This window comes from Sylvia atricapilla, chromosome 2 (assembly GCF_009819655.1).
Source record: "Sylvia atricapilla isolate bSylAtr1 chromosome 2, bSylAtr1.pri, whole genome shotgun sequence".
NCBI lineage: Eukaryota > Metazoa > Chordata > Aves > Passeriformes > Sylviidae > Sylvia > Sylvia atricapilla.
Window position 1 is genome coordinate 36,325,108 of NC_089141.1, and position 8,283 is coordinate 36,333,390.

Consider the following 8,283-nt stretch of genomic DNA (forward strand, 5'->3'; position numbering starts at 1 on the left):
GCCAGACCCACAAAGTAGCCCAGATATCTCTAGGTACACCTTTTATGTGACATCGGATACTTCAGAGAGACTGTTATCTAGGCCATATCCTGTGTGTTTTCTCATTTATAACTTCATTTATTTTGCAAATGCTACTTTAAAAAGGCAGATTGTCATACTGGCCAAAGAGAAAATAGTCTGTTTTTTTTTTTCCCCTCTGATGTTAACTACTGGAGTATGTGCAGGCTGCCAAAAATTGCTGGTTGCTTGCGATATTGTTCAGCCACATGCTGCTTGTATTGTTCTGTCAACATCTATGCATCCTGTGGGTTTCACAAGTGGTTTTGGAGTATACAAAGTGTCATCAGCTCTTACGCAAATTTCTGCTTCTTATCGGTCTAGACCACAGTATGTGCTATGAAGCCAGTAGCTGGAGCAAGACTTTAAAAAATAGATCAGTTTCTCTATGTCATGTCCATCTCTCTTGGTCTAGATCGGGATCTGTGTTTTAAATCATGCTGGGACAGTAACCTTACTGCACTCTGTACTACACTCTGCTGCTTTTGCATATCTGGCACAGTCTAGGAGCTTTAATACTGTCACAAATATATGTGCAAATGAGCAAAGAAATAGAATAGATTTCATGAGTTCAGATGAAACTGTCACTTTATAACCCTTAGGTTAGAACTTAAGGATGCAGGGGGTAATTTTATCTGAAGTTACATAAATAAAAGGCAACTTTGGGACTGGGAACCTGTTGTCTCATGTTAGAGTGGGTCTTCTGTCACTTCTGTGTTGCAGTCTGAATCTGACCCTTTCAGCTTCAAGACAGACTGGATAAGAGCCCATGTACCCAAGCCAGGATTGGTTTGACAGAATACAGGTGAGAGGTGGACAGCAAATTTCATCACTTGCTCATTTTTGCTGCTTTTCAGATGAAGGCAGAAATCCTAACCAGTGCTTATTTATTTTCAGCTCTGATGTGTAATATTGATACATATTGGATTCTTTATGGCTTAAATACAGACTTCAGTTTAAAGTGTGCTATGAAAGAGTAACATGGATATAATTCTTATATTTTACAATTTGTGTGTGTTGCAAGATGCTTCACCATCACAGATCCTACAGGAAAAGCAGACTGCTGTACAATTAAGGTTAGAACCCAGAAGGACTCAGGCATTTCCCATGGTACTGAAACGAAACACAATTTGTACATCTGTGGGATTCTGTGTTTAAGATTAAAAACATCTGCTTTGACTCCTGTTTCTATCCATCCCTACTGCATTCAGTAGGGGGTTCTCAGGAATATTGAAGTACTCTTTTGGACTTGCAATTGAGATTTACCTGTGCACAGGTAAATGCTGAAGGAATGTGGCCTGGGTGACTGACAGGTGCGTAAAAGAACAAAAAGATCTCACTGCAAGGGAACACTGGCTTTGTTCTCACTGAAGGGTCTGGCCACAGAATGCCTCATGTTTCTTGTGATGTTTACAGCACATTAAAGCTTTCTGCATTGAGCTTCTGAAATGCTGCTTCTGCATCAAAGGGAAAGTATCCATTTGTTTCTGTGACATCTCACCTGTCTGGTTTTACCAGAGGGTTGTCAATCATCTGATTTTACAGGTACTTCTCCATTCTTTTAAAAGAAAATAATTTTGCTTACTTCTCAGGTTACTTGGTTTATATGATGAAAACTCAGCATTAGGACTAAGCTAAAGGAAGGTCTGGCTTTAGTGAAAATGTCAAAAAATTTATCTTTGTTTCAGCCTCCACAAAGTCTGATATAAAAAAAGAGAGAGGTATCTGAAGCGTTCTAAGTTCTGTGACTAGACATAGAATCTTTCCTGATCTTTGCTCTTAGGACAGTATTTTAGGTATTTTATGATTCTTTGTCTTCTGTAAGAGGTAGTCCAGGAGGCACAAGTAGATTTCATCCTTTTCTGAAGTCTTGCATATTCCTAATTCATTGGAGGTCCTTTTACCCTGGCTTTCCTGGAGAGAGCAGTGCTGGTTTCTAGGATGATACATTCCTCAGCATTTACCTCCTCCTTCAGTCAGTGACCCAGTGTGTGAGTTGTGGAGGTGAGAGTCTCCACTCAGCCTAATATCTCAAGTCCATGTGTGTGCTTGTACACAAAACAGTGCTCAAAATAGGTAGATGTAGCTCGTGATCAGTTCTTATTGGAGCTCAGGGATGGTAGTAATTAATGGTTGTGGGATGCTGGCATGTTTGGGACAGCCTGATTCTTTGCCCTAAGAACACCTCAGCGGAGTAAGACAGGGCTTGCCCAAACCATTCCTTATTCTCATTTCCGTCTCACTTTGATTACAGTAAGCAAAGAACCCCTCTGTTTGTAAACACACCTAATATTATCCTTACTTCCTAGGGGGATTGTGAGGTATTTTCCTCTATTAATAAAGTACTTTGAGGTCTATAAGCAAAAAAGGTACCACAGTGGTATGAGAGAGCCGATGCTAGAGACTAAAGGAGTGCATGGCAGTCAATAAGATGAGAAGACTGCTGTATTAAAGCAGCCTGGATTTGTGACCTCTATGGGATAAATCACTTTCATCTTTGCTAAGCTGAGGCTCTAGCAGGAGTTGTTACTTCTGCTCTGGGAATGCAGAGCAGCATCTCTCCCATCTTCATTCCCACCCCATTCCCATCCCAATCTTCTCCATATTGTCTTTGAGAGGAACATTGTAAACATGATGGAGATGGGAATGTCTCCTTTGTGTCAGCACTTTCCTGAAAGTTTGACCTGGTTCAGTTAAAAATGTTCACCCATGTCCCACCAAAGCACAAGGGAAATCTCTCCACTGACTTTCCTGGTGTATCACCCTATGTGCTAGTGCTGTTTTTGCCTACATGGCCACAGAAATTATCACAGGAGACACAACAAAAGGATTGCTCCAACACCAACCAGAGGGACCATGCTGATGTAACATTTGTTCTGAAAGCAGAAGAAAGTGAAATAAGGTCAGGCTGTTCTTTCCACGTGCACTGTTTACATTGCATTTGTGTAGTAATATGTTAATATACCCCTGGTGTTTGCATCTCTTTGATCTTTGCGATCTCACACATGACAGCACAAACTGAACTGGGTGATTGACAATGCAACAGTGCATTCTATGCCTTTGTTTGCAGTGAGCATGACCTCATGGGTTGTGTTTCAAAGCTCCAGAGAAGCCCATAGCTGCAGAGCAAAAGAGAGGTTTCTGTTCTTCACCATATATATTCATCTCTTTAATATAAAGGAGAGGTGTCAGATGATCATGGTCTTGTTGTGTTTTGATTTTCAGGGGACAGACCATGATTTTCAATAAACTCATGCTCTAGCCATCATGTGCTGCATTTCATTTGCCCCCCGTGGGGACGCACACTGGCAATGGGGGATGCATTTGTGCCTGGACTCAGCAAAGTGTGGACAATCTCGGGGGCCATGGGGAAGAGGAGGTGCTGTATCAGAACGGTGAGCCATTGCCTCTTGGAGCAAACAGCAACGGTGATGGTGGCAGGCACCAACACCCATCCTTGGCCAGGTTGCTACATATTTGGGGTAAAATGAGGTGATTTTCCTCATCTTTGCAGGTGGTGTTCCCTCATCTCTTCAAAGGCTAATAGAAAATTAGTTTGCTTTTACATGCTTGGTATCCAGAGCAGAACCTCAAAACAATGGGCTAAAGTGAACAGAAGAATCATGACCTACCAATTAAAGAACAACTTTCCTTGATCCTTAGCCCAGCTTTGGAGATACAAGTGCCCTGAAGAGAAATACATATACCAGCTAATGGACCTCACTGGAGGCAATGTCCTTTTATAGCAAGGATGGGCTTCTAGTTCAAAAGCTGCTGCCAGTTTTAGATAAGACTGCATTGTGCAAAAAGAATCACAGGCTCTTTGGTAGCCCACCAAGTCCCAAAGAGCATTCCGGATGTTTTGAGTAGAAAATTAGTCTCTTGGATTTTATCTGAGATTTTAAGTGTGTCCTAGGACAGAGAGGTGAAAGACACAGGTGTAATTCAATTCTAGAAGTGAAATTCAGGCCCCTGGGGTCACCTTGGGAAAAGTTTGGAGGCCACCCTGGGTCTCAGTTGAGCAGGTTTTCATACCATGGCCTGAGAGCAGTCTTCTAGCCTTCTGTCGGTGTGATCCAATCCTTAAGTAAGATAAGCACAGATAACTGAGACAAAGCCTACATAGGAAAAGGCCTGTTTGGAAAAATGCCCAAGTACACAGAGAACTCCTCTAGGGGCAGGTCAGGCTACCGTAGTGCTTCTTTGTTCTGTACTTATATTACAATGGCAGCTGATTCCCATCAATCGGGTACATGGATATAATTGTCACTTTTGTTTCTGGTTCCTTTCCAGAAAAGAGTTAGGCTATCTCAATCCTTGCTGAGGCATTGCCAGATGGCTCTCACCTGAGGCCAGGACTCACCTGAACACTGAGTCCTTTGTTCCACTGCCCTTCCTTGGTCAGACAAGAAGCAAGTAATCAGATCACTGCTTACTGGCGACCTGTTTTCCTTAGAACATAGGCAAAGAGAATGAGATCAAAAGGTTTATCACCTGGGGCCTTTTCTTTGTCAAATCTTCATCTAGCAATCAACACTTTGGTATAATTCTAAGTGCTAAATGGAGACAACTGTACATGCGATAAACTGCATGAATGTTTAAATAGAATGTGTCCATGGAGAAATACTCAGAAATATCCATTTCCTTCGCTTTTCTTCTCATTGTCACAATGTAACCAGTGAGGACAGCTGGAGTGTGCATACTCTTGCTAAAAGAATGGTTTCTGTCAAAACTCAAAAGAGATAGCTTCTTTCTGCAGTGTCCATTGATAAATGCACTTCATTTGCTTATCAGTTTTCTAGCAGCGTAGCTGTGCAGTGATTTAACTGGGCAGGCATCTAATCACCTCCTTTTTGGGAAAAAAACCACTGTGGGTTGAGATAAAGATAGTTTGATAGGACCGAAAAGGAAGGGAAAAAAAAATAGAATATGCAAATCAAGTGATGCACAGTGCTGTTGCTCATCACTTGCTGATTGATGCCCAGCCAGTCCTGAGCAGAGATTGGTTTCTCCTGGCCAACTTTCTCAGTTTTATTATTCAGCATGATTCCATATGGTATGGAATGTCCCTTTGGCCAGCTGAGGTCAGCTGTCCTGGCTGTATCCCCTCCCATCTTCTTGTACACCCCCAGCCTCCTCCCGCTGGCAGGGCAGAGTTAGCAGCTGGAAAGTCCTTGACATAGAGTAAACACTACTTAACAACAGCTAAAACATCAGTGTCTTATCAGCATTTTTCTCAACATTATTCTAATCCTACATCCAAAACATAGCACTGTACCAGCTACTAGGAAGAAAATTAATTGAATTCCAGGTGAAACCAGGGCAAGCATTGTACTTTGTACTTCTTGTACTTTGAAGCCCTCTGCCACCTGTGTGCATTAAGAGTTATAAAAAGAGTGAGGGATTGTTCTAGGACTGCCTCTTTTTGGCCTCTGCTAATAATATAAGGGTTGCATGTATCAAACAAGAAACCATACAGACTTCCTGAAACCTAAAATAAGAAAAAAAAAATCGTAATTATGGCAGCTTTTCATTGATGAGCTCAGCTTGTTCAGTCGTCCTTAAAAGCCCAGCAACTGTGATAAGCATGACAGCAGGCTCTGGATGTTACAAGGTTAGAGTAATTTTGGTTTTGAGATGTGAGGAACTGACTTCAGTGTCAGATTGCAAAATCCACTCCACTAGCACCTGCCAGAGCTGCTAGTAACTCTTCCAAGATGTCTTAGAGATCTCAGATTTCAGGTGTTTCAGATTCAGTAGAAAACAGCCCAAACTCCATCTCCTAATCTGCATGCCATCAGTACAGAATATGGGAACTGGGGTTTCCTGCAGCACAATGATGCTACAAATTCCTGTTGGTCCAGCCTGGTGTCCTATGTGCCTACAGATGTATCTACAGAACCCTGTAGAGGGAGAGTCACCAGGTTGCAGGTAGCGGGGTGCTAAAATTGCCTCTCATAAAGAAGCATTTGTTCTCCTGGGTGCAAGGAGCAGGTGGGACTAGATGAGGGCATTGGGTTCAACAGGCTTTTGCGAGTGCAGGAGGTAGAGTGCAACAGCTTGGTATCCTGCAAGCAGTAATTAATGTCTGTGTGCAGCTGAGGACAGGCAGGAGAGGAGTTTTTAACCTCTTTCCTCTTGCTATTGATTTCTGCTCTTTGAGCTTGCTGGTTTAGCTGAAGTGTTGTGTATTGAGCATCTGCTTTGTCACGCCTCTGTCCTGATGCTGCTTGTGCGCTGTCTTGCTTTTGAGTGTTAAAGCTTTCACTGAAGGGCAAGATAAAGCGGGGGTTTGATGATTTCCTTGCTCACTGCTTCTTTAGTGTCCCAAATCTCCAGCTAGATTGTGGGAGTCTGGGTGGGAGCTGGAATCCATGCTCACGTGTATTGGCAGAAGGTGAGAGCAGAGCCAGCTCTGCTCTCCCTCTTCTCCCTGCTACAGCAGAAGCAAGATCCAGATAGATATGGCAAGAACAACATGAATTAGGATGGTGTAAATACATAGAAATGGCAGTCCTAATTAATTCTATCTTTTTTACACTGACATTATGAAAATATCCACTCTACATTCCTCTAACTGAAAAAAAAAAGATAGAAAAAAGGAAATTAAAAGAAAAAAAATAATAAAAAAAAGCCGTATTAATTTGGGGAAGATGTTTTTCTTGTATCTCTTGGAAAATATTGCTATACTGAATATATGATGAGCACTCTGTTTTTTCTGTGCTGCACAAAAATGTTTATAAAGAATGGTTATTTCTCATCTTTTAGCATCATTTATCCATGCCTCTCTATATTTAGGATGAGATGAATCATAGACTGTTTCTGCCCAGTGACTATAAAAGGAGTGTTAAATGACCATCTCAGACGCAGATGTCTTTTGTAACCATTTTTGTTGCACTACCCTTCGTTAATTTATTTTCACAGCTTGGATAGAAAAATCTGTTTCCAAACCAGACATCAGATCTCTTATGCCAAAGCCAAACACAAAATTAATTGATTTTATATAATAAAATTCGACCTGGAAGTTATAAAAAAATCGTAGGTCATGAAATAACCCCCACAAACATCTCCAGAGTCACGGCTTGCTGAAATGGGTGCTTTGGCATCTCTTGTGTGCAGTGGGTGGTGTGTAGGTACCTGGCTCTCCCTGCCCATTGCCTTGCCAGCACAAGCCTTCCTGCCCCCAGCAGAACACACAGCATTTCTCAAACTCTCTTCTTCTGGCCAGTTTTAAACATCTCTGCTGAGGTAAGCTTGGAGGGCTTGATGCCCTCCCTCGGGCAGGGGTGAGGTGGCCAGGTCAGGGTGGTGTGAAGCAGATGAGGCCACAGCAAGGCTGTTCCCTGGAGGAGCTCACATGGGAGAACCACGAGGAGCAGCGTGCTGGGGTGGTGCTGTGGGCATGGCACAGCACAGATGTGGCCAGGTGTTGTTTGGGGTTTCACAGATGGATTAACAGTGTCTGCAGACGTGCTGAACCAGTGGCTGCTCGGGTCCTGCAGCCTGAGAAAGGAGCTTGTGCCTGGTCTGGCCACAGGGGAGCATCAAACCTGGCTCCAGAATGTGCAACCAGCTGCCCTGCCTTGCCTAAGCAAATGGATGGTAAACAACACTAGAAGCTCATTAGGGCAGAGAACATCTCTTTTTTTCTTTCTCTCATTCTCTCCCTTATTTCCTAGTGGAAATATTAATTTATTTCCTAGGTTATGTCCTTATTTCCCAGTAGCGATAATAATGCCTTTATAAAATATCTAACCGGATTGCTAAAATGTATTTTCTGACCTAAGGTATTGGGATTTATGAGATTTAGGCAAAGAGTACCATAAATAAATAAATTTCAATGTGTATAAAAATGAAAAGGTTTTTGTTTTGTAAAATAATATACCTTTGTTTATAAAAGAGTTTATTTTTGTTTATTATTCCATAAAACTTTGCAGTGTTTGGCAAAGTAATTTGTCTTTTGCATTTTTGAAAAAAAGAATTAATATGTTTTAATGCTGTACTAGTCATTAAACTGATTGGAAAAAGTTTAGTAAGATTAATTTTGCATTCCAATGCTGAGTATTATGCTGGGCAAATAAAAACCAATTAACTATAACAAACCTTCAGACCTGTTATTCATTTTGCATACCCAGGAGCAAGAGAAGACAGCAATGCTAGCTGTATCTAAACTTCATCAATTCCACTGGACCCATTAAAAGGATAATTTTAGGTTTTTCTCCATAT